The 21867-nt window shown below is 46.8% G+C and overlaps 1 protein-coding gene and 2 long non-coding RNA genes across 4 annotated transcripts in view; all 3 read left to right on the top strand.

The window, feature by feature from the left end:
* Window positions 1-1433, top strand: part of LOC127928664 (uncharacterized) — a 1943-nt gene extending 510 nt beyond the window's left edge. Inside the window, exons 2-3 of the long non-coding RNA XR_008131757.1 lie at window positions 1099-1176; window positions 1372-1433. This is a non-coding gene — a long non-coding RNA (uncharacterized LOC127928664). The remainder of the gene's footprint in view (window positions 1-1098; window positions 1177-1371) is intronic.
* Window positions 1-21867, top strand: part of LOC127928662 (metallophosphoesterase MPPED2-like) — a 112760-nt gene that overhangs the window by 38917 nt on the left and 51976 nt on the right. The window lies entirely within an intron of this gene.
* On the top strand, window positions 16080-17965 carry LOC127928663 (uncharacterized). Of its 2 annotated transcripts, XR_008131755.1 has the most exons (4): window positions 16080-16256; window positions 16307-16406; window positions 16607-16656; window positions 16790-17965. It is a non-coding gene; the product is annotated as an uncharacterized LOC127928663 (long non-coding RNA). The 2 variants fall into 2 exon arrangements; XR_008131756.1 differs by lacking the exon at window positions 16607-16656.

Below are 21867 nucleotides of genomic sequence, written 5' to 3'. Positions count from 1 at the left end.
AGATAGGTGATAGATATGGGGGTATGAAGGGTTAGTTGTAGATAGGTGATAGATATGGGGGTATGAAGGGTTCATTGTAGATAGGTGATAGATATGGGGGTATGAAGGGTTCATTGTAGATAGGTGATAGATATGGGGGTATGAAGGGTTAGTTGTAGATAGGTGATAGATATGGGGGTATGAAGGGTTCATTGTAGATAGGTGATAGATATGGGGGTATGAAGGGTTCATTGTAGATAGGTGATAGATATGGTGATATTAAGGGTTCATTGTGGATAGGTGATAGATATGGGGATATGAAGGGTTCATTGTAGATAGGTGATAGATATGGGGGTATGAAGGGTTAGTTGTAGATAGGTGATAGATATGGGGGTATGAAGGGTTAGTTGTAGATAGGTGATAGATATGGGGATATTAAGGGTTAGTTGTAGATAGGTGATAGATATGGGGATATGAAGGGTTAGTTGTAGATAGGTGATAGATATGGGGGTATGAAGGGTTAGTTGTAGATAGGTGATAGATATGGGGATATGAAGGGTTAGTTGTAGATAGGTGATAGATATGGGGGTATGAAGGGTTCATTGTGGATAGGTGATAGATATGGGGGTATGAAGGGTTCATTGTAGATAGGTGATAGATATGGGGGTATGAAGGGTTCATTGTGGATAGGTGATAGATATGGGGGTATGAAGGGTTCATTGTGGATAGGTGATAGATATGGGGGTATGAAGGGTTAGTTGTAGATAGGTGATAGATATGGGGATATTAAGGGTTAGTTGTAGATAGGTGATAGATATGGGGGTATGAAGGGTTCATTGTAGATAGGTGATAGATATGGGGGTATGAAGGGTTAGTTGTAGATAGGTGATAGATATGGGGGTATGAAGGGTTCATTGTAGATAGGTGATAGATATGGGGATATTAAGGGTTAGTTGTAGATAGGTGATAGATATGGGGGTATGAAGGGTTCATTGTAGATAGGTGATAGATATGGGGGTATGAAGGGTTAGTTGTAGATAGGTGATAGATATGGTGGTATGAAGGGTTCATTGTAGATAGGTGATACATGTGGGGGTATGAAGGGTTCATTGTAGATAGGTGATAGATATGGTGGTATGAAGGGTTCATTGTAGATAGGTGATAGATATGGTGGTATGAAGGGTTCATTGTAGATAGGTGATAGATATGGGGATATGAAGGGTTAGTTGTAGATAGGTGATAGATATGGGGGTATGAAGGGTTAGTTGTAGATAGGTGATAGATATGGGGGTATGAAGGGTTCATTGTAGATAGGTGATAGATATGGTGGTATGAAGGGTTCATTGTAGATAGGTGATATATATGGGGGTATGAAGGGTTCATTGTAGATAGGTGATAGATATGGTGGTATGAAGGGTTCATTGTAGATAGGTGATAGATATGGTGGTATGAAGGGTTCATTGTAGATAGGTGATAGATATGGGGATATGAAGGGTTAGTTGTAGATAGGTGATATATATGGGGGTATGAAGGGTTAGTTGTAGATAGGTGATAGATATGGGGGTATGAAGGGTTCATTGTAGATAGGTGATAGATATGGGGGTATGAAGGGTTCATTGTAGATAGGTGATAGATATGGGGGTATGAAGGGTTCGTTGTAGATAGGTGATAGATATGGGGGTATGAAGGGTTCATTGTAGATAGGTGATAGATATGGGGGTATGAAGGGTTCATTGTAGATAGGTGATAGATATGGTGATATTAAGGGTTCATTGTGGATAGGTGATAGATATGGGGATATGAAGGGTTCATTGTAGATAGGTGATAGATATGGGGGTATGAAGGGTTAGTTGTAGATAGGTGATAGATATGGGGGTATGAAGGGTTAGTTGTAGATAGGTGATAGATATGGGGATATTAAGGGTTAGTTGTAGATAGGTGATAGATATGGGGATATGAAGGGTTAGTTGTAGATAGGTGATAGATATGGGGGTATGAAGGGTTAGTTGTAGATAGGTGATAGATATGGGGATATGAAGGGTTAGTTGTAGATAGGTGATAGATATGGGGGTATGAAGGGTTCATTGTGGATAGGTGATAGATATGGGGGTATGAAGGGTTCATTGTAGATAGGTGATAGATATGGGGGTATGAAGGGTTCATTGTGGATAGGTGATAGATATGGGGGTATGAAGGGTTCATTGTGGATAGGTGATAGATATGGGGGTATGAAGGGTTAGTTGTAGATAGGTGATAGATATGGGGATATTAAGGGTTAGTTGTAGATAGGTGATAGATATGGGGGTATGAAGGGTTCATTGTAGATAGGTGATAGATATGGGGGTATGAAGGGTTAGTTGTAGATAGGTGATAGATATGGGGGTATGAAGGGTTCATTGTAGATAGGTGATAGATATGGGGATATTAAGGGTTAGTTGTAGATAGGTGATAGATATGGGGGTATGAAGGGTTCATTGTAGATAGGTGATAGATATGGGGGTATGAAGGGTTAGTTGTAGATAGGTGATAGATATGGGGGTATGAAGGGTTCATTGTAGATAGGTGATAGATATGGGGGTATGAAGGGTTCATTGTAGATAGGTGATAGATATGGTGGTATGAAGGGTTCATTGTAGATAGGTGATAGATATGGGGGTATGAATGGGTTAGTTGTAGATAGGTGATAGATATGGGGGTATGAAGGGTTCATTGTAGATATGTGATAGGGTGATAGATATGGGGGTATGAAGGGTTAGTTGTAGATAGGTGATAGATATGGGGGTATGAAGGGTTCATTGTAGATAGGTGATAGATATGGGGATATGAAGGGTTCATTGTAGATAGGTGATAGATATGGGGGTATGAAGGGTTAGTTGTAGATAGGTGATAGATATGGGGGTATGAAGGGTTCATTGTAGATAGGTGATATATATGGGGGTATGAAGGGTTCATTGTAGATAGGTGATAGATATGGTGGTATGAAGGGTTCATTGTAGATAGGTGATAGATATGGGGGTATGAAGGGTTCATTGTAGATAGGTGATAGATATGGGGGTATGAAGGGTTCATTGTAGATAGGTGATAGATATGGGGATATGAAGGGTTAGTTGTAGATAGGTGATAGATATGGGGGTATGAAGGGTTAGTTGTAGATAGGTGATAGATATGGGGGTATGAAGGGTTCATTGTAGATAGGTGATAGATATGGGGGTATGAAGGGTTCATTGTAGATAGGTGATAGATATGGGGGTATGAAGGGTTCATTGTAGATAGGTGATAGATATGGGGGTATGAAGGGTTCATTGTAGATAGGTGATAGATATGGGGGTATGAAGGGTTAGTTGTAGATAGGTGATAGATATGGGGGTATGAAGGGTTCATTGTGGATAGGTGATAGATATGGGGGTATGAAGGGTTCATTGTAGATAGGTGATAGATATGGGGGTATGAAGGGTTCATTGTGGATAGGTGATAGATATGGGGGTATGAAGGGTTCATTGTGGATAGGTGATAGATATGGGGGTATGAAGGGTTAGTTGTAGATAGGTGATAGATATGGGGGTATGAATGGGTTAGTTGTAGATAGGTGATAGATATGGGGGTATGAAGGGTTCATTGTAGATATGTGATAGGGTGATAGATATGGGGGTATGAATGGGTTAGTTGTAGATAGGTGATAGATATGGGGGTATGAAGGGTTCATTGTGGATAATTTCAGAGAACAAGAGTTAGTTTTCTCGCGCCCCCTCTCTACCTCAACGTTCCCAGTAGCATTCCTTCTCATTCAGCAAGGTTGGTTGGGAATAGCAGGATCAAGGGGGTGTGGGGGTCGGGCCTCTGGAGGTATGTTGTATTGGTTAAGGGCTCAGTGCCAGGTTGGGTCTATGGGGTTCACTGCCAGGTGGGGTCTATGGAGGTATGTTGTATTGGTTAAGGGCTCAGTGCCAGGTGGGGTCTATGGGGGTATGTTGTATTGGTTAAGGGCTCAGTGCCAGGTTGGGTCTATGGGGTTAAGTGCCAGGTTGGGTCTATGGAGGTATGTTGTATTGGTTAAGGGCTCAGTGCCAGGTGGGGTCTATGGAGGTACGTTGTATTAGTTAAGGACTCAGTGCCAGGTTGGGTCTATGGGGGTATGTTGTATTGGTTAAGGGCTCAGTGCCAGGTTGGGTCTATGGGGTTCAGTGCCAGGTTGGGTCTATGGAGGTATGTTGTATTGGTTAAGGGTTCAGTGCCAGGTTGGGTCTATGGAGGTAAGTTGTATTAGTTAAGGGCTCAGTGCCAGGTTGGGTCTATGGGGGTATGTTGTATTAGTTAAGGGCTCAGTGCCAGGTTGGGTCTATGGGGGTATGTTGTATTAGTTAAGGGCTCAGTGCCAGGTTGGGTCTATGGGGGTATGTTGTATTGGTTAAGGGCTCAGTGCCAGGTTTTTTGGGGTTTATGGTGGGCGTAATATAGTGGTTCTACTATGTTAGGAGATGAACACTGGCTTGGGTTTTGGGGTAGAGGGTACGGGGTACAGGGTACAGGGTACGGGGTAGGCTATGTTCTAGACAGCTCTGGTTTTTCTCAGACCTCCTCTAATTTCCCCAAGGCCAGTCTGACATGACTAGACGGTCATCATAATATGATCTTTGCTCCAGGTTTACATGGGGTTAGACACTGACAGGCAAGGCCTCAGGTCACCCTGACAAACTGTAGCTGCACCATAGCTAACATGGCTGTCTGTAGGTCGACACCAGCACATCAAATCACCAATCTCCTTTGAGTGGTGAGCTGTTATATTATTTTCTATTCAAACCTGATTTTATCAGGTATGTTGGCTGAGGACATTCTCTTTTTTTACAGCAATGTCCTTGGAATGAATTGCTGTGGCGAGATGGCTCAATGTTCTGGGAATGAATTGCTGTGGCGAGATGGCTCAATGTTCTGGGAATTAATTGCTGTGGCGAGATGGCTCAATGTTCTGGGAATTAATTGCTGTGGCGAGATGGCTCAATGTTCTGGGAATGAATTGCTGTGGCGAGATGGCTCAATGTCCTGGGAATGAATTGCTGTGGCGAGATGGCTCAATGTTCTGGGAATGAATTGCTGTGGCGAGATGGCTCAATGTTCTGGGAATTAATTGCTGTGGCGAGATGGCTCAATGTTCTGGGAATGAATTGCTGTGGCGAGATGGCTCAATGTTCTGGGAATTAATTGCTGTGGCGAGATGGCTCAATGTCGTGGGAATGAATTGCTGTGGCGAGATGGCTCAATGTCGTGGGAATGAATTGCTGTGGCGAGATGGCTCAATGTCGTGGGAATGAATTGCTGTGGCGAGATGGCTCAATGTTCTGGGAATGAATTGCTGTGGCGAGATGGCTCAAAGTTCTGGGAATGAATTGCTGTGGCGAGATGGCTCAATGTCCTGGGAATGAATTGCTGTGGCGAGATGGCTCAATGTCGTGGGAATGAATTGCTGTGGCGAGATGGCTCAATGTCGTGGGAATGAATTGCTGTGGCGAGATGGCTCAATGTTCTGGGAATGAATTGCTGTGGCGAGATGGCTCAATGTCCTGGGAATGAATTGCTGTGGCGAGATGGCTCAATGTCGTGGGAATGAATTGCTGTGGCGAGATGGCTCAATGTCGTGGGAATGAATTGCTGTGGCGAGATGGCTCAATGTCGTGGGAATGAATTGCTGTGGCGAGATGGCTCAATGTTCTGGGAATGAATTGCTGTGGCGAGATGGCTCAATGTCCTGGGAATGAATTGCTGTGGCGAGATGGCTCAATGTTCTGGGAATTAATTGCTGTGGCGAGATGGCTCAATGTTCTGGGAATTAATTGCTGTGGCGAGATGGCTCAATGTTCTGGGAATTAATTGCTGTGGCGAGATGGCTCAATGTCCTGGGAATGAATTGCTCTGGCGAGATGGCTCAATGTTCTGGGAATGAATTGCTGTGGCGAGATGGTTCAATGTCCTGGGAATGAATTGCTGTGGCGAGATGGCTCAATGTTCTGGGAATGAATTGCTGTGGCGAGATGGCTCAATGTTCTGGGAATTAATTGCTGTGGCGAGATGGCTCAATGTCCTGGGAATGAATTGCTGTGGCGAGATGGCTCAATGTTCTGGGAATGAATTGCTGTGGCGAGATGGCTCAATGTTATAGAGTGCATGTATGACTGATAGTGCATCTGTTTGATGGGGGATAGTGTCTGCATTGGTTCTTCTTTAGTAAGAACCTTCTGGATTGGTTCATGCCATTGAGGCCCTGCGTGTGTGTCCGTGTTGGTTAAATAACCCCCAAGTCACCTCTTCCAGGCACCAGCCTCTTGGAGTTTGTCTTGGCTCCCTGCCCTGAACACACACACATGCACTCCACCTCTCTCTTTTCCTTTCCTAAACTATGAACACATGCAGACGTCTCTCCCCAGCAGTATGATGGACAATTTGCGTGAACCTAGTCACATTACAAATAACCATCACTAAAAATGCCATAGAGGTTAAGTCTCTCTCTCTCTCTCTCTCTCTCTCTCTCTCTCTCTCTCTCTCTCTCTCTCTCTCTCTCTCTCTCTCTCTCTCTCTCTCTCTCTCTCTCTCTCTCTCTCTCTGTGTGTACTGAGTGTGCTGGGCAATAGTCAGGTTACTGATACAGGGGGATTTAGCCTGCAGCACAGCACACAGACTGGATGGAGCCTGGGGAGAGGGGGAGGGGATGGTATTCCAGGGGGGTAGAGAGGGGGTCGGAGGGGTATAAGTGGCTGGGCCATGTGGAATGGGTTTCCCAGACTGTGTCAGTTGAGTGAATGAGGGGGTTAAGTGATGGATTTGTCATCGCGCCCTCACTCTCTGCAGTGTGACGCTTCACAGCGCTCAGCAGCGCTAAACGACCCCCACCTCCCCAATAAATACACACACACACACATATAGTACAAACTCAAAGGCAAAGCTAGTACACACACAAAAAATATCATACACACATCAGAAACCTCTCTGTCTCTCTCACACACACACTCACACAGACACACCCACATAAACTTTCCCCTCCTTCCCAAAGCTCTAGACCTGCTCGCCTCCCCCTTCCCCATCTCCTCTCTCCAGGGTCTGCCCCAATCCGTCAGAAGAAGAGTGATGTGCGCTAGCTAGCGTTGAATAAACTCCCCTTCTGTGGACGCCTGTACATCACTCACACAGTCACACACACACACACAGGTCTGGCAGAAAACACACTCAACAACTCCATCAAATACAGTCATGTAAAATGGCTGACTCTTCCAAAGTCCTGTTTCTCATGATGCCAGTCAGCTCCAGTGTGGATGTTGTCTTGGTGATATTTTTTAACAGTGACTTCAGGCAGGGAATTGGAATTCATCTGAGTGTGATTCTGCTTTTTTGGAACTGCCAATATTGTCACTTGGTTGACACTTTTTTACTGTTTGGGCTGGAGACGTTCCGTGATGAGATAGTTGAGAGGATCCCTGTGGTCAGGTAATAACCTGCTTACAGTCCATCCCACATTCCCACCACTAAGGATAATCAGAGCAATTATATTTGTCTGAGTTCGATGGGAATGTTTTAGAGCTCTTTTTCTCACTGTAATCTGACTCTGTTTGAGGTCGATGGGAATGTTTTAGAGCTCTTCTCACTGTAATCTGACTCTGAGTTCGATGGGAATGTTTTAGAGCTCTTCTCACTGTAATCTGACTCTGTTTGAGGTCGATGGGAATGTTTTAGAGCTCTTCTCACTGTAATCTGACTCTGTTTGAGGTCGATGGGAATGTTTTAGAGCTCTTCTCACTGTAATCTGACTCTGAGTTCGATGGGAATGTTTTAGAGCTCTTCTCACTGTAATCTGACTCTGTTTGAGGTCGATGGGAATGTTTTAGAGCTCTTCTCACTGTAATCTGACTCTGAGTTCGATGGGAATGTTTTAGAGCTCTTCTCACTGTAATCTGACTCTGTTTGAGGTCGATGGGAATGTTTTAGAGCTCTTCTCACTGTAATCTGACTCTGTTTGAGGTCGATGGGAATGTTTTAGAGCTCTTCTCTCACTGTAATCTGACTCTGAGTTCGATGGGAATGTTTTAGAGCTCTTTTCTCACTGTAATCTGACTCTGTTTGAGGTCGATGGGAATGTTTTAGAGCTCTTCTCACTGTAATCTGACTCTGTTTGAGGTCGATGGGAATGTTTTAGAGCTCTTTTTCTCACTGTAATCTGACTCTGTTTGAGGTCGATGGGAATGTTTTATAGCTCTTCTCTCACTGTAATCTGACTCTGAGTTCGATGGGAATGTTTTAGAGCTCTTTTCTCACTGTAATCTGACTCTGTTTGAGGTCGATGGGAATGTTTTATAGCTCTTCTCACTGTAATCTGACTCTGAGTTCGATGGGAATGTTTTAGAGCTCTTTTTCTCACTGTAATCTGACTCTGTTTGAGGTCGATGGGAATGTTTTATAGCTCTTCTCACTGTAATCTGACTCTGAGTTCGATGGGAATGTTAGGGAGCTCTTTTTCTCACTGTAATCTGACTCTGTTTGAGGTTGGCATTAGCTTTTGTTTTAGATACCTGCAGTACATACATCCAGGTGGTGTCAATAGTAACACTCCACCAAGTTAACATAGACAGTGTCAGGAGAAACAGATTTTGGATATTTATAGTGTATGACAAACACACATGTAGTGATTTTGTCCCATACATAGTACACCTGTCATGGCCGTCGAAAGAAGTGGACCGAAGTGCAGCGTGGTGAGCGTACATTTTCCTTTTTATTTAAAATGTCGCCAACAAAACAACAAACGAAGAAACGACCGTGAAGCTTACAGGGCTATTAGTGCCACTAACAAAGATAACTACCCACAAAACAACAGGGAAAGAAGGCTGCCGAAGTATGATTCCCAATCAGAGACAACGATAGACAGCTGTCCCTGATTGAGAACCATACCATGACCAAACCACCCCGCTTTGGTGGCGCCTCTGGTGTGAGGGCCCTCTCTGCAGGCCCCGAACTGGGAACCCTCTCTGCGGGCCCTGGACTGGGCGCCCTCGCTGCGGGCCCTGGACTGGGGACCCTCTCTGCAGGCCCCGAACTGGGGACCCTCTCTGCGGGCCCTGGACTGGGCACCCTCGCTGGAGGCCACAGACTGGCCCGTGGAGCAGGCACCGGACTCACCAGGCTGGGGAGACCTACTGGAGGCCTGGTCCGTGGAGGAGGCACCGGACTCACCAGGCTGGGGAGATCTACTGGAGGTCTGGTCCGTGGAGGAGGCACCGGACTCACCAGGCTGGGGAGACCTACTGGAGGCCTGGTCCGTGGAGGAGGCGCCGGACTCACCAGGCTGGGGAGATCTACTGGAGGCCTGGTCCGTGGAGGAGGCACCGGACTCACCAGGCTGGGGAGACCTACTGGAGGCCTGGTCCGTGGAGGAGGCACCGGACTCACCAGGCTGGGGAGATCTACTGGAGGCCTGGTCCGTGGAGGAGGCACCGGACTCACCAGGCTGGGGAGACCTACTGGAGGCCTGGTCCGTGGAGGAGGCACCGGACTCACCAGGCTGGGGAGACCTACTGGAGGCCTGGTCCGTGGAGCAGGCACCGGACTCACCAGGCTGGGGAGATCTACTGGAGGCCTGGCCCGTGGAGCAGGCACCGGACTCACCAGGCTGTGGAGATCTACTGGAGGCCTGGTGCGTGGAGGAGGCACCGGACTCACCAGGCTGGAGAGATCTACTGGAGGCCTGGTCCGTGGAGCAGGCACCGGACTCACCAGGCTGGGGAGACCTACTGGAGGCCTGGTCCGTGGAGGAGGCACCGGACTCACCAGGCTGGAGAGACCTACTGGAGGCCTGGTCCGTGGAGCAGGCACCGGACTCACCAGGCTGGGGAGACCTACTGGAGGCCTGGTCCGTGGAGGAGGCACAGGATGAACCGGGCTGTGGGAGAGCACTGGAGGTCTGGAGCGCCAAGCTGGCACAAGACGTGCAGGGCTGGGGAGGTGCACAGGAGGCCTGGTGCGTGGGGCTGGCACAGTCTTCACCAGACGGCTAGCACGCACCTCAGGACGAGTATGGAGAGCTGACTCAGGTGACATCAAATCGAGGACACATGCACCAACACAGCAGCTCTCTCATAGCTCTCTCCTCCAATCTCCCCATCAACTCCTTCACTGTCTCTGCTTCGCTCCCTTCACTCCCCTCCAATTTCACCTCGACTGGCTCTGGTTCCATCCTCGGCTCCGCTGACCGTCCCGTGTGCCTCCCCCCAAAAAAATGTTTGGGGCTGCCTCTCCTGTCCACGCTGCTTGGTCCTTTGGTGGTGGGAAGTTCTGTCACGGGCGTCGTTTAGAAGCGGACCAAGGTGCAGCGTGGTGAGCGTACATATTCCTCTTTATTAGAAATGTCTCCAACAATAAACAATACAAAACGACCGTGAAGCTTACAGGACTATAGTGCCACTAACAAAGATAACTACCCACAAAATAACAGAAACATCCCCATTTCCAGTCCCTCTCTCTTCCCACCCTGGGCTCTCTCTGGTGCATCACCCTGTGTCTGACCCTGCTGTATCTATGGTAACACTGAGCAGAGGGGGTAGTGACCATAGAAATGGACTGAATAGAACGAGCCACCAGTCAATGCATTATGCCACCTTTGACTTGAATGGGGACACCCGTTCTATTCATTATATTTCTATGGTAGTAACATGGATCTGATTAGAGGGACTTGGTTTTGGGGCGGTGTTGGACTGGACTGGCTCAGTTCAGAACAAGAGGTGGGAGAAAGGTTCTCAGGAACAGGGGGGTACAAAATGGTGTGAGGGGGGCGAGGATGATATTAGCCCTACACTCTGATCTAAGGTCAGTTTTCTTGTATGGTTAAGATTAGTAATCTGATCCTAGATCTGTGGCTTCCCTTACCCTAGAGTATGATAGAGAGAGAGAGAGAGAGAGAGTGTGTGTGTGTGTGTGTGTGTGTGTGTGTGTGTGTGTGTGTGTGTGTGTGTGTGTGTGTGTGTGTGTGTGTGTGTGTGTGTGTGTGTGTGTGTGTGTGTGTGTGTGTGTGTGTGTGTGTGTGTGTGTGTGTGTGTGGCGAGGGGTTTTAGTTTGTGTCTGTGGGGGCTCAGTCAGGCCTGTCGAAGAGGTGTTGATGAGCTCCTCTCGACACAGAGAGACAGATAGACAGATGTGGGGCTGGAGCTGCTATGGAAGACACCCTCTGCTCTGGGATCAGCCACTTTGTTTTGACTATGACCAATGTCTTTCTTCAGCACAGACAGACCTTCTGAGAACGTGGAAGTACGGTTCTGCTGAAAATCTGCTGTAGGAACAACAGTGGGTTTAACCCCATTGAAGCTCTTCTCTGTCCTGGCACCCCAATGGTGGAACCAGCTTCCCCCTAAAGCTAGGACAGCAGAGTCCCTGTTCATCTTCTGAAAACTTCTGAAACCCTACCTCTTCAAAGAGTATCTTAAATAATCCCACAGCACCCCCTTTCGAACCCCAAAAATAAATCAAATGTGTGAACGAACACTCGCACTTGACCTTTTCCCTCTTACTAGCTCTGACATTGCTAATAACTACTTTAGAGGAAAAATGTGCTAACTATGACTGATATGTGGTCGTCCCACCTAGCTATCTTAAGATAGGCTGACTTATTTAACTGTTCTCTAATCAGTCTTATTTATTTATTTAACTATTCTCTAATCAGTCTTATTTATTTAACTATTCTCTAATCAGTCATATTTATTTATTTAACTATTCTCTAATCAGTCTTATTTATTTAACTGTTCTCTAATCAGTCATATTTACAGTATTTAACTATTCTCTAATCAGTCATATTTATTTATTTAACTGTTCTCTAATCAGTCTTATTTATTTAACTATTCTCTAATCAGTCATATTTATTTATTTAACTGTTCTCTAATCAGTCATATTTATTTAACTGTTCTCTAATCAGTCATATTTATTTATTTAACTGTTCTCTTGTCAGTCTTATTTATTAACTGTTCTTTAGTCAGTCGTATTTATTTAACTGTTCTCTAATCAGTCTTATTTATTTAACTGTTCTCTAGTCAGTCTTATTTACTTAACTGTTCTCTAATCAGTCTTATTTATTTAACTATTCTCTAGTCAGTCTTATTTACTTAACTGTTCTCTAATCAGTCTTATTTATTTAACTATTCCCTAGTCAGTCTTATTTATTTAACTGTTCTCTAATCAGTCATATTTATTTATTTAACTATTCTCTTGTCAGTCTTATTTATTTAACTGTTCTCTAATCAGTCTTATTTATTTAACTGTTCTCTAGTCAGTCTTATTTACTTAACTGTTCTCTAATCAGTCTTATTTATTTAACTATTCTCTAGTCAGTCTTATTTATTTAACTGTTCTCTAATCAGTCTTATTTATTTATTTAACTATTCTCTAGTCAGTCTTATTTATTTATTTATTTAACTGTTCTCTAATCAGTCTTATTTATTTAACTGTTCTCTAATCAGTCTTATTTATTTAACTATTCTCTCGTCAGTCTTATTTATTTAACTGTTGTCTAATCAGTCTTCAGGTTTCTGGTGTCTGAAGTCTAGCACACTGGCTGTTGAGTGGAAGGTCTTTTAGTTTATTTCTTCATGAAAAGAGAAAATCAACAAGGCATTCATGTCATTCATGGCAGCTTTCTAACAGGAGTGCTTGTCAATAACATGGATAGTGGTAAATATAAACAGTTGAACCCTGGTATTGACCCTGTTTGTTTAGACTATTCTTGTTCTCCCGTCTTATTCAAAGGCCTCAGAAGCACATGCTTCCTATAGACACACTCGTCCTCCTGGTTAAGAGCCCTTCCTCTTCCTCCACTTCCTCTCTTTATTTCCCTTTCTATTCCAGGTCTATTCTTTCCCTCCTCAGTGGATGAATGATGTGGAGACCGTTTCCCCTGACAGACAGAGCGCTGAGAGAAGAAACAGAGACTCAATCGCTCCTTTTCAGTTCACAAGGAGTGGGGGAGAGGAGGAGAGAAACGAAGGAGGATGGAGAAAAGGGGATATGGAGGCTAAAACTGGGGCGGTGGGGGTCTTGCATGTTTTTGCGTTCTCTCTACAGACGACCTGAGAGAAGTGAAGAACTAGCTCGAGAAGGAAGGAGGCAGAGAGAGAGTGGGAAGATACTAGCAGAAGGGGGGGGTGGAGCGTCTTTCAGCTCCCTGGACAGATGCCGGCTGGCTACCTGCTCGTGTCAGTGATTGCGTGGTGACCTTTGCCCATAGACTGGCGGGAGCGATGGTCGTGTCGACATAAATTAGTGAGACACGTCCCCTATACGCTCTCCAGAGCCTCAGAGACCCAGCCTAGGCTAGGAACAGCAACACACACAGACAGACCCAGCCTAGGATAGGAACAGCAACACACACACACTCATACCCAGTCTAGGATAGGAATAGCAACACACACACACACTCACAGACCCAGCCTAGGATAGGAACAGCAACACACACACACACACACACACAGACAGACCCAGCATAGGGTACACACACACACACACACACACACACACACACACACACACACACACACACACACACACACACACACACACACACACACACACACACACACACACAGACCCAGCATAGGCTAGGAACAGCAACACACACACAGACCCAGCATAGCCTAGGAACAGCAATACACACACACACACACACACACACACACACACACACACACACACACACACACACACACACACACACACACACACACACACACACACACGCCTGGGCTAGGAACAGCAACACACACAGACCTTGCCTAGGCTAGGAACAGCAACACACACAGACCTTGCCTAGGCTAGGAACAGCAACACACACAGACCTTGCCTAGGCTAGGAACAGCAACACACACAGACCCAGCCTAGGATAGGAACAGCAACAGACCCAGCCTAGGCTAGGAACAGCAACACACACAGACCTTGCCTAGGCTAGGAACAGCAACACACACAGACCTTGCCTAGGCTAGGAACAGCAACACACACAGACCTTGCCTAGGCTAGGAACAGCAACACACACAGACCCAGCCTAGGCTAGGAACAGCAACACACACACACAGACCCAGCCTAGGATAGGAACAGCAACAGACCCAGCCTAGGCTAGGAACAGCAACACACACAGACCTTGCCTAGGCTAGGAACAGCAACACACACACACAGACCCAGCATAGCCTAGGAACAGCAACACACACACACACACACACACACACACACACACACACACAGCCTAGGATAGGAACAGCAACACACACAGACCCAGCCTAGGCTAGCAATAGCAACACACACACACACACACACACACACACACACACACACACACACACACACACACACACACACACACACACACACACACACACACACACACACACACACACACACACACACACACACAGACCCAGCCTAGGCTAGGAATAGCAACACACACGGGGAGACATACACCAGGGCTGGGCAAAGGGAACAGTAGATTCAGCAACACAGTCCAGCACATGGACATAATGGATGTCTGAGAGATTTGCTACCAGTCTTGGATGATAATATTTAGTTGGATGGGGTCTTCTCCTTACAAGGAGGTTGTTTAGAAAGACCTGCTTTTATTTGAACCGGCTTTTCCTTCAACTCGTTTTGCTGGAAAGCGTTTCTCCAGTTTCTCTGCTCTCTGTTTAGAGAGACCTGTATTTCTCTCTCCCTAGACTCTGCAGTCAGTCTATACAGTACCTTCATCCTGCTATTCCAATTAAACACAATGTTTCCTCTCTTGTTTTCGTTAAGTGTTTCAGTTCTCCTTAAGGACCATCTTGGTGAAAGTAATCAGCAGCATTAAGGAACAATGGGGGTATCCGTTCAGGGCTGAGGCCTGTGGGACCTTGCTGTTGTTATGGCTCAGAGCGGCACAGCTCACACTGAGAACAGAGCTGCTGTTTGTTTACACTCGGTGCACATGTTAAATGTGCCCCCACACGCGGTCCGTCCATTAAAGCCGCCCCTGGGGTTTGGCGCATTGCGCTGGTGTGGTGCGGCAGCAGTGGATGAAAGCAGTGGGGTGTGTGTGTTTTGGTTTTACTATCCTTGAGGGGACCAGAAATCATCACAAGGATAGTAAAACAAGGAAACATGGCGGGGCGGCAGGGTAGCCTAGTGGTTAGAGCATTGGACTAGTAACCGAAAGGTTGCAAGTTCAAATCCCTGATCTGACAAGGTACAGGTACAAAATCTGTCGTTCTGCCCCTGAACAGGCAGTTAACCCAGTTAGGCCGTCATTGAAAATAAGAATTTGTTCTTAACTGACTTGCCTAGTAAAGTTTAAAAAAATAAAAAATATGAGGACATTTCACTGGTCCCCACAAGGAAAAAGGCTAGTCTAGGGTTATGGATTAGGGAGTGGGAATCAATTGTTTGGTCCCTACCAGGATAGTAACATTATTGTGTGAATTAATAGAATGTGTGCAGTAATGTGTGTGTGTGTGTGTGTGTGTGTGTGTGTGTGTGTGTGTGTGTGTGTAATTATTAGTGTGTGTCTCTGTGTGTGCTTTTGCATGTACCTGGTTGTGTGCTTACTGTATGTGTGTTTGCTGGCACTGTGGGGAGGCTAGCCTCTGAGACCACCAGTCGTGAGAGGAAGCACCTTCACATGTTTATTTTACTGCCCTGATGAACCACCCAATCAGAGAGAGAGAGATAGAGAGAGAGAATGATGGAGAGAGGGGGGTGATGGAAAGAGAGGGATAGTGAGTGAGGGATTAGTGAAAAGAGAGAATGTGCAGAACGTTAGAGAGAAGAAGGTGAAGCATGAGAGGGGGTTGAGACCCAGCCTGCTGTAATGAACATTAGGGCAGCAGTGTAAATGTAATGACCTGTGAAACCAACAGCGCTGCTGCGCCCGGCACCACTGCATGCTAAGTGGCTCAATTATTAATACAAGCCCTGGGATGATGTCACTGAGTAAACACACTGTTAGTCTCTCTGCCTCCCTCCATGACTTACCAGGCCAGCTGCCGACGTACAGGTCTCTATGATGGTAGAGCATGACTTACCAGGCCAGCTGCCGACGTACAGGTCTCTATGATGGTAGAGCATGACTTACCAGGCCAGCTGCCGACGTACAGGTCTCTATGATGGTAGAGCATGACTTACCAGGCCAGCTGCTGACGCACAGGTCTCTATGATGGTAGAGCATGACTTACCAGGCCAGCTGCTGACGTACAGGTCTCTATGATGGTAGAGCATGACTTACCAGGCCAGCTGCTGACGTACAGGTCTCTATGATGGTAGAGCATGACTTACCAGGCCAGCTGCCGACGTACAGGTCTCTATGATGGTAGAGCATGACTTACCAGGCCAGCTGCTGACGTACAGGTCTCTATGATGGTAGAGCATGACTTACCAGGCCAGCTGCTGACGTACAGGTCTCTATGATGGTAGAGCATGATGTACCAGGCCAGCTGCTGACATACAGGTCTCTATGATGGTAGAGCATGACTTACCAGGCCAGCTGCTGACATACAGGTCTCTATGATGGTAGAGCATGACTTACCAGGCCAGCAGCTGACGCACAGGTCTCTATGATGGTAGAGCATGATGTACCAGGCCAGCTGCTGACATACAGGTCTCTATGATGGTAGAGCATGACTTACCAGGCCAGCTGCTGACGTACAGGTCTCTATGATGGTAGAGCATGACTTACCAGGCCAGCTGCTGACGCACAGGTCTCTATGATGGTAGAGCATGATGTACCAGGCCAGCTGCTACCAGGCCAGATGGTAGAGCATGACTGGCCAGCTGCTGACAGGTCTCTATGATGGTAGAGCATGACTTACCAGGCCAGCTGCTGACGTACAGGTCTCTATGATGGTAGAGCATGACTTACCAGGCCAGCTGCTGACGTACAGGTCTCTATGATGGTAGAGCATGACTTACCAGGCCAGCTGCTGACGTACAGGTCTCTATGATGGTAGAGCATGACTTACCAGGCCAGCTGCTGACGTACAGGTCTCTATGATGGTAGAGCATGACTTACCAGGCCAGCTGCTGACATACAGGTCTCTATGATGGTAGAGCATGACTTACCAGGCCAGCTGCTGACGCACAGGTCTCTATGATGGTAGAGCATGACTTACCAGGCCAGCTGCTGACATACAGGTCTCTATGATGGTAGAGCATGACTTACCAGGCCAGCTGCTGACGCACAGGTCTCTATGATGGTAGAGCATGACTTACCAGGCCAGCTGCTGACGCACAGGTCTCTATGATGGTAGAGCATGATGTACCAGAGGCTAGAAACAGGGTCACATCCCCTTTGTACCCAGAGAATTGCATGTACCTGGTTAATGGTGCCGTAGGTTAGTCACATGTCTAATAAATAGCTTAGTGACGGGGCAGGTGCTAGCTAGTGGCTAATGGTGCCGTAGGTTAGTCACATGTCTAATAAATAGCTTAGTGACGGGGCAGGTGCTAGCTAGTGGCTAATGGTGCCGTAGGTTAGTCACATGTCTAATAAATAGCTTAGTGACGGGGCAGGTGCTAGCTAGTGGCTAATGGTGCCGTAGGTTAGTCACATGTCTAATAAATAGCTTAGTGACGGGGCAGGTGCTAGCTAGTGGCTAATGGTGCCGTAGGTTAGTCACATGTCTAATAAATAGCTTAGTGACGGGGCAGGTGCTAGCTAGTGGCTAATGGTGCCATAGGTTAGTCACATGTCTAGTAAATGGATGGGGGGCTGCTTGGGAGGCGAGCAGCGATACAAAACACAATCATAGTGCCTTGGCACTGAGCCCAATATGTCTCACTGCTCAGTGTGGGTACAGTGTGTAGTGTGGAGATGATCCAGGGACAGCACCTCTAACCCCCCTCCTCTCCCTCTCCGTACCCCAGCCCGAGGCTACCTACAGAGGCAGGACAGAAGCCCCACACTCCCCAGTCTGCTCCATCACGTTGGGTGTAGTGGGTGTTCCCCCAATACCCCACAGCTCTGTTGAATGTTAGAATCATTTTGTGTGTGTGTGTGTGTGTGTGTGTGTGTGTGTGTGTGTGTGTGTGTGTGTGTGTGTGTGTGTGTGTGTGTGTGTGTGTGTGTGTGTGTGTGTGTGTGTGTGTGTGTGTGAGACGAGGGGTTTTAGTTTGTGTCTGTGGGGGCTCAGTCAGTGTGTGTGTGTTTCTGACATCTGTATTTGTGTGGTGGTGGTTATTAGTGTGTGTCTCTGTGTGTGCTTTTGCATGTACCTGGTTGTGTGCTTATTTGTGTACGTGTGTCTGTGTGTCCATGTGTTTGCTTATCTGTATATGTGCATTTGTGTGTGTGCATTTATTCACACGCTCGCATGTGTTTTTATACCGTGACTGGGCCCCCGGCCCAACAGGAATCCTTCTTGATGTTCGCCCCATGCTGGGCCTCACGCTACCAGAGGATAAATATTTTAATATCTCAGGACCCCCCCTGTCCCAGACAGCTAGGCTATGCTACCATCCCCTGTCCCAGACAGCTAGACTACACTACCATCCCCTGTCCCAGACAGTTAGGCTATGCTCCAACCCCTGTCCCAAACAGCTAAACTACACTACCACCCCCTGTCCCAGACAGCTAGACTACACTACCAACCCTGTCCCAGACAGCTAGACTACACTACCACCCCCTGTCCCAGACAGCTAGACTACACTACCATCCCCTGTCCCAGACAGTTAGGCTATGCTCCAACCCCTGTCCCAGACAGCTAAACTACACTACCACCCCCTGTCCCAGACAGCTAGACTACACTACCACCCCTGTCCCAGACAGCTAAACTACACTACCACCCCCTGTCCCAGACAGCTAGACTACACTACCACCCCTGTCCCAGACTGCTAGACTACACTACCATCCCCTGTCCCACACAGCTAGGCTATGCTACCATCCCCTGTCCCAGACAGCTAGGCTATGCTACCACCCCCTGTCCCAGACAGCTAGACTACACTACCATCCCCTGTCCCAGACAGCTAGGCTATGCTCCAACCCCTGTCCCAGACAGCTAGACTACACTACCAACCCCTGTCCCAGAGAGCTAGACTACACTACCACCCCCTGTCCCAGACAGCTAGGCTATGCTACCATCCCCTGTCCCAGACAGCTAGGCTATGCTACCATCCCCTGTCCCAGACAGCTAAACTACACTACCATCCCCTGTCCCAGACAGCTAGACTACACTACCACCCCCTGTCCCAGACAGCTAGACTACACTACCAACCCCTGTCCCAGACAGCTAGACTACACTACCACCCCCTGTCCCAGACAGCTAGGCTATGCTACCCTCCCCTGTCCCAGACAGCTAAACTACACTACCCTCCCCTGTCCCAGACAGCTAGACTACACTACCCTCCCCTGTCCCAGACAGCTAAACTACACTACCCTCCCCTGTCCCAGACAGCTAAACTACACTACCTTTCCCTGTCCCAGACAGCTAGACTACACTACCACCCCCTGTCCCAGACAGCTAGGCTATGCTACCCTCCCCTGTCCCAGACAGCTAGACTACACTACCCGCCCCTGTCCCAGACAGCTAGACTACACTACCAACCCTGTCCCAGACAGCTAAACTACACTACCACCCCCTGTCCCAGACAGCTAGGCTATGCTACCACCCCCTGTCCCAGACAGCTAGGCTATGCTACCCTCCACACTGCATTAGCTAACTAGCTACCTTTTAACTATTTATTTCATGGCATAAATTGGTGCTCAGTGTGTACCGACTGCCGAGGACATTATTCTCATTGGAGCTGGGTGGGGAAAGGTCACCTGACTAAGTGCTGGCGCAGCTGAAAGCCCACCAGAAATAAAAGCAGGGATAAATAAGTAAAGGCATCAGTGACAACAAGGCAGGACAGATGCTAAGTGCATTGGGTGAGGGGTGTGATGGGCGAAGAGCACACACAAACTCTTCTTTCTCAAGACTTTTCTTGTGAGTTGTTAAGACGATAGAAAGAGAAAGACATGAATGATTAATTTGAGGGTTCAGAAGATGGTTCGTTGTGTTGCTTGGTCTAGGTGTGAATGAGAACGGAGAGATATTCAAACTATCCTGAAGAAGTGTCAGTTGTCACATATCCCGTCTCCCTAAAAGTACAGATGTAGACTCTTAATTTGATCACCCTGTTGTTTCAAGAAATGCTCTGCACATCAGGAAAAGCAAACCTGTAGCGTATTTTAGGTTTAAAAAGATTTCTAACGTTTGTAATTTTCACTTTAAAATGTCAGACTTGATTTGACCTAACAAAAAATGTATCAACCCCTACAAAAATGTCCATTAAGTTTAATCCACACAATAATTCACATTTCCTGTTGCTGCAGGGTTATTTTCCTGCTGTGAGAAACCGATCAAATTAGAATCCAATATCTATAAGTGTTCCCTCTGTAACACAGTAGATTCACTTCTTATGGAAGACCCAGAGAATCCAGTGTAAGGTTATCGTGGGCTACTGGCAAGGTTAGCCTTGTAAACAGATAAGAAGCATATGAAGGGACAGTGAGTGATTGTGAGACTCAGACAATGGCCTTTAGCGGTGTATGGATTGTTAGGGATTGCACTGACTGGATAGGATAGCTTCCGTTCAGTCTCCTTCTCCTCTCTGTCTCTCTCTTTCTCCCTCTCTGCAGAGAGGTAAGGATGATGTATACCAAGCCATCAATCACAGTGTGAAACAGGTGTATAAACCGAAGTCCAGCTCCTCCACACTGGTCTGTTCCTCAGTGATAGTCCTGATCGCTTCCTTCCTCTCTCTCTCACACACAGCAATACACACAAAGACACACACACAACGCAGGTGGCAGAGACAAGGCTCCCCTTATCTTTAGAGCTGACCAGAGGAAATCGTTCTAGCCCTCTCTACACAACCTGGTACAGATAGGAAGGCTGGTTCTCATTGGTTCTCATACTCTGATACCTTCCACTCCCCACCCCTCGGCTCATAGTCTCACGTTGGTGTCATGCTTCCTAGATGTATTCATCAAGGCTCATGTAGTCTCACGTTGGTGTCATGCTTCCTGGAGGTATTCATCAAGGCTCATGTAGTCTCACGTTGGTGTCATGCTTCCTGGATGTATTCATCAAGGCTCATATAGTCTCACGTTGGTGTCATGCTTCCTGGAGGTATTCATCAAGGCTCATATAGTCTCACGTTGGTGTCATGCTTCCTAGATGTATTCATCAAGGCTCATATACAGTGGGGCAAAAAATGATTTAGTCAGCCACCAATTGTGCAAGTTCTCCCACTTAAAAAGATGAGAGAGACCTGTAATTTCCATCATAGGTACACTTCAACTATGACAGACAAAATTAGAGAAAAAATCCAGAAAATCACATTGTATGATTTTTTATGAATTTATTTGCAAATTATGGTGGAAAATATATATTTTTCTCATTTTGTCTGTTTTCTCTGTCTCATGAGTCTTCAATAAAGACTTAAAGGTTGAGACTGAGTCTGCGTCTCTCACATGGGTAGGCAGACCATTCCATAAAATGGAGCTCTATAGGAGAAAGCCCTGCCTCCAGCTGTTTGCTTAGAAATTCTAGGGACAATTAGGAGGCCTGCGTCTTGTAACCATAGCGTACGTGTAGGTATGTACGGCAGGACCAAATCGGAAAGATAGGTAGGAGCTAGCCCATGTAATGCTTTGTCGGTTAGCAGTAAAACATTGAAATCAGCCCTTGCCTTAACAGGAAGCCAGTGTAGGGAGGCTAGCACAAATTTTGGGGTTCTAGTCAGGATTCTAGCAGACGTATTTAGCACTAACTGAATTTTATTTAGTGCTTTATCCGGGTAGCCGGAAAGTAGAGCATTGCAGTAGTCTAACCTAGAAGTAACAAAAGCATGGATTCATTTTTCTGCATCATCTTTTGG

The sequence above is a fragment of the Oncorhynchus keta genome, unplaced genomic scaffold, assembly GCF_023373465.1.
Source record: "Oncorhynchus keta strain PuntledgeMale-10-30-2019 unplaced genomic scaffold, Oket_V2 Un_scaffold_3208_pilon_pilon, whole genome shotgun sequence".
Classification (NCBI taxonomy): domain Eukaryota; kingdom Metazoa; phylum Chordata; class Actinopteri; order Salmoniformes; family Salmonidae; genus Oncorhynchus; species Oncorhynchus keta.
This window is presented reverse-complemented; position numbering and strand designations above follow the sequence as displayed.